Below are 4,939 nucleotides of genomic sequence, written 5' to 3' on the forward strand. Positions count from 1 at the left end.
TATATAAACTCATATATTATTTTTGGATATGTATATATTCAAAGATATATTATTTCTGTGTGCTTCTCACCTCTGCCTACAAACTTAATTTTATTAAAATGTCAAGAAACAATGACTAGACCAACATAAACAGGCATCCAGATTTTAAACTCGAAATCCAACTTTCCACTGAATAATCCAGAGTTTGATTTCTTGGAAAAAGGACTGAGGACTGACATGGGAAATATGCAAGATAAGGCCAGAAATTCTTGTCAAACCAGGCAGAGAGTAGAGAAAAGAAGCAATCAAAAGCTACCAGAACCCTGTCAAAACACTCAGGAGTCAAATGGAAGAGTTTCCCACCAGGCAAAAATGAGACAACTTATGCTTCAGGAAAAAAATAATGCCAAGAGACTGAAACATATCATAACACATTTAAATCTATGAGTTCATAATGATCGGGAAAAAAGCCAATAGGTCTCTGCAAGAAGGTTGGAAATCAATTCTGTGTCTTGAAAACTGGTAAATTACAAGAAATAATTAAACCTCTGTACTGTCTTCCTTTTTATACCTATCACTCCCTTGAGTTTCTTTCAGTTTAGCACCCTGGTGTGCACAGGTGATAAACTAATGAAGAAACTCAAGGGAGTGGTAAGTACAAAAGTCAAGGTAGTGGTTTCTATTGGGGCAATTGGGATTCGGATAGGGCACGTGGATAGATTCTAGAATGGCAGACAAAATTTTATTTTCTACTCAGGTAGTGGCTAAAAGCGTGTTCACATTACATTAATTCATGAAGCTACATATATTTTTTGTGGTTTTACATATTTGTTTTACTTTAAAACAAAATACAGAAACCTAACAAATAGATTCTTATGTTTTTCTAGAGAGTAAATACAGAAGAATTGCAAAGGTAAGTTTGGAAAAAGGAATAATATGGGATCGCTTTCTCTACTGGTTAAAAATATAAAGATTTGGTAACTAAAACAGTATGGTACTAGGAGGGACACAAGTACAGAGATGAATGGAACATCATAGCTCAAGCTTTTAAACTCATACACAAAGACTTAATATGAAAACTACCTAATTCATACAGTAATTAAACATATATTTCAAATTGATTTAAGATCTAAAATTGAAAATCTAAACTATAAAGGAGCTAAATAAAATATAGATTAGGTTGGGGGCTGAGCAAAAGGGAATACTTTTTAAGATACTCATAAGATTCAGAAAACATTAAAAGAAAATATTGATATTTGAATAAATGGGAAAAAATCTCAAAGATGAAATATATCATAACTAATTTTTTAAATGACAAAGATTATGTATTAGTAGCTTATATGATGGGCAAAATATTATCATCCCTTCCATAGAAAAAAGGTTTATATATTTAAAAAGCAATAATTTAATAGAAAAGCCAAAGGTCACAAATAGGTAATAGATGAGGGAATAGAAAATACACACACACACACATCTACTCATTATAGAAAATAATGCTCAACTTCAATGCCATTTCTAATTTTTAACCTACTGGATTTGCCAAAAAAAAAAAAAAAGGTTTAAATTAAAAATAAACAACCTTTAAGAATATACAGGTATAGAGATATACAGGTACAGGTACTGTCACAGAATCCTTTCTTCTCCTGGAAATCTTTTAATTATTTATTATTATCATTTTAAATGGTAGCACTAGAGTTTACTAAGCTGGTCCTCAATACAGGTGCTGGGGCTTGTCCATGGTGCTCTTGATGTACAAACTCCAGAATTCTGCCAATCTTTTGCAATGACTCCAGAAAATTGACATCTAAGTGGATGTCATACACAAGCTCATCATCTGTTATCTTCACGTGGCCAAAAGCCACTGCCAGACACAGCACCTTATTCATCCAGAATCTATCTTGGACTTCACTTTATCCACTATGGCCACCACATTCTCATTGTGGCTCAGCAAGGAAGGGAATCTGCCATCCTCATTAAGGACTGGACCCAGGATATGTGGGATCTGCTTGATCAGAGATTCTGAGGCCAAAAAGGTACCATACTTCTTGGTCACCTTCCTGACTAATTTTTTTTCTTGCTGAATTTCTTCAGTACCTCAGTGTGGGGAATATCCATAACCTTGGCCTCATCACAGATGCCACTGGTCCCCTAAAACACATGCAGAGAACTTGGGGCAGGGAGTGGACTTAAGCCTGATGGTGCCCAAGAAGAGTTTGTCCTTCTGAGAGTCAGAGTTCTCCAAGACGATCTGCAGCTCCACCATCTACAAAAACTTACAGCATAGTATCCAAAACTTCCTGGTTGCTGCACAGGACCTTCCCTCCCTCCCCCCACCCCAACCGCGGCCTTGTACAGAGTGTCACAGGAGATTTTACTGCCCATAGTGCTTCACTTCACAATAACTGGAGACTCCTGGAAATCTTTTAAATGAATATAGCACTTTTGAACCTAAATAAATTTTCCCTTTCATACTTCTCATTTTTGTCTTTTGTGCTGAATTCTAGGTAAACTCCTTTGTTCCATCTTTTTTTTTTTTTTAAAGATTTTATTTATTTATTTGACAGAGAGATCACAAGTAGGCAGAGAGGCAGGCAGAGAGAGAGGAGGAAGCAGGCTCCCCGCTGAACAGAAAGCCCGATGCGGGGCTCGATCCCAGGACTCCGGGATCATGACCTGAGCCGAAGGCAGAGGCTTTAACCCACTGAGCCACCCAGGTACCCCGTTTGTTCCATCTTTTTAATCATTAATTAAATCATCATCTCTGATTATTCTACTGTTCAGACCATTTCCTGAGCTTTTTATTTTGATGACCTCTAATTGGTTAATTTTTTTAAGCCTGTCATTGTTTCCTGGTTGCATTAGCTTCTTTTATCTCTTTAAGGATATCAATTACACTTTCTTAAAATCCTACTTGTTCTTTCATTCTGTCTTCCCTGGTACTACCCATGAAATTTCATGGATTCAGTTACTGGTAATATTCAGATGTATGCTCATCTTCTGCTTTATTTGTGCATTGGAGCATTGGCTCCTACCCAATCACCTCCTTTCCTTCTTTTGCAACAACAGACAATGCTGGAATAAACACCCTTAACTCCTTATATACTAATATTTTCCCTTTTGGAGGATGGATTCACAGAAGTTGGTGAAATAGTTGTTCATTATAAATTTAATGGATAATGTCAAATTATGTTACTTACATGTTGGAATAATTCACACATCCACTAGCAATCTGTTAGCTAGCCTCATTTCCCCATATCATCACAAGCTTTGCTGATTTTTTTCAAGCTAGATTTTGGATTTCTCTAGGTACTGCTAGTGCAGTATGAATTAGGTATCACTGTCTTTGCAGTTGTACTTAAATTCTCACTATTTGGCTGAATGCGTAAGTTCAGCCTCTGGATCTCTGTTATGATGCTTTCTTTTTCTCCCCATATTATATTTCACATACTTGCATACTACGTAATATACTCATTTATCATATTCACTGTTTAATGTTTGTCTCCCCCTACTGAAACAAGAAGCTGGAAACTCTATTTTGTTCATAGATATTTCCAAGTGCCTAAAACATTGGCATGTAATAGCTACTCAGTATATATTTATTGAGTAAATGAATGACTATTTAATAACTCACTTAATATCCTAGTAAAAACTTAGAATATTTCTTCCTGAAAAAAATGTTCTGCAAAGTGCTTATTATAAATATGGATCTGTTTCCTCTAACAGATGTTATGAAATCCTACAATCATGTATACATTCCAAGCTGGCTATACAACAACCTGCTCTAAGAGGAAATCAATATAACATGACTCTTTCTTGGAACCCATTCAGGAAGCATAAGCCACCAGCAGAAACTAAAAGAATACATGCTCATCATAAGTGGCAGTTGAGTGTGGACCCTGAGTTTTTGAATGTGGACACGGTCTCAGAGAAAGGTTAAAATATATTCATAATTAATTTATCAAGTAGATTGCTTGTTCTGGAAGTAACAATAACAAAATAACATTAGCCTAGTTACAGTAAATATTGTTTGTCACTTTAATATACTAAACATGAAATAATATGATTTTAAATGAGATGACAATATATATACCATTAAGATAGCATCCTATTTTTAAGGTGATCTTAAAAATACTACCTCCATTAGCACTTGGTAGTTTTCATTGGAGCCTTACAACTTTGGGAGCTAGGTGGTACAAATATTATTACACTCATTCAAGAATCAGGAAGCTGGGGCACCTGGGTGGCTCAGTGGGTTAAAGCCTCTGCCTTCGTCTCAGGTCATGATCTCAGGATCCTGGGATCGAGCCCCGCATTGGGCTCTCTGCTCAGCAGTGAGCCTGCTTCCTCCTCTCTCTCTGCCTGCCTCTCTGCCTGCTTGTGATCTCTGTCAAATAAATAAATAAAATCTTAAAAAAAAAAAAAAAAGAATCAGGAAGCTGAATCCAGTAAGTTAAGTGATTGATTAGTAAGGAAGGAGGCCAGTACTTGAATACACATCTTTGGAAACACTTTTTTCTGAAGAAGCAAGAGATTAAACAAAAAGCAAATATTTGGAATCAGAAGTAGATTTCTATTCTAACTCTGTAATTACTAGGTATGGAAGCATCAGCCACTGAATTATCTACTCTAAGCCTCAATTCAACATCTATTTATTTGCCATTAGGCAGGAAAGGATAAGAAAATAGCCATGCATCAAAGGAAGTCAATTATCCAATTATCTATACATTTTAAATATACTAAAAGTTTGTTATTTATATTGTTCATTCACGATGTTTCTCTGAAACATAATATTATCCTCTATTTTCCTTCTGTTTACAAGATGCTTCCGGATCTAAGAATTCACTGTTGTGTAATTTATCCTTCTGCCACCACCCAAAAGGGCTACTAAAGCTGGGCCAGCCACCTGACACACTGCTATGAAACTGTTAAAAGAAGGATGCTCTGTTGATTTACTCTATTA

At 35.8% G+C, this 4,939-nt stretch overlaps 1 pseudogene; it reads right to left on the reverse strand.

The window, feature by feature from the left end:
- Positions 1 to 1,690: 1,690 nt before the first annotated feature.
- LOC123939018 lies at positions 1,691 to 2,361 on the reverse strand (annotated as a pseudogene).
- Between the last annotated feature and the right edge of the window lie 2,578 nt (positions 2,362 to 4,939).

This window comes from Meles meles, chromosome 3, assembly GCF_922984935.1.
Source record: "Meles meles chromosome 3, mMelMel3.1 paternal haplotype, whole genome shotgun sequence".
Lineage (NCBI taxonomy): Eukaryota > Metazoa > Chordata > Mammalia > Carnivora > Mustelidae > Meles > Meles meles.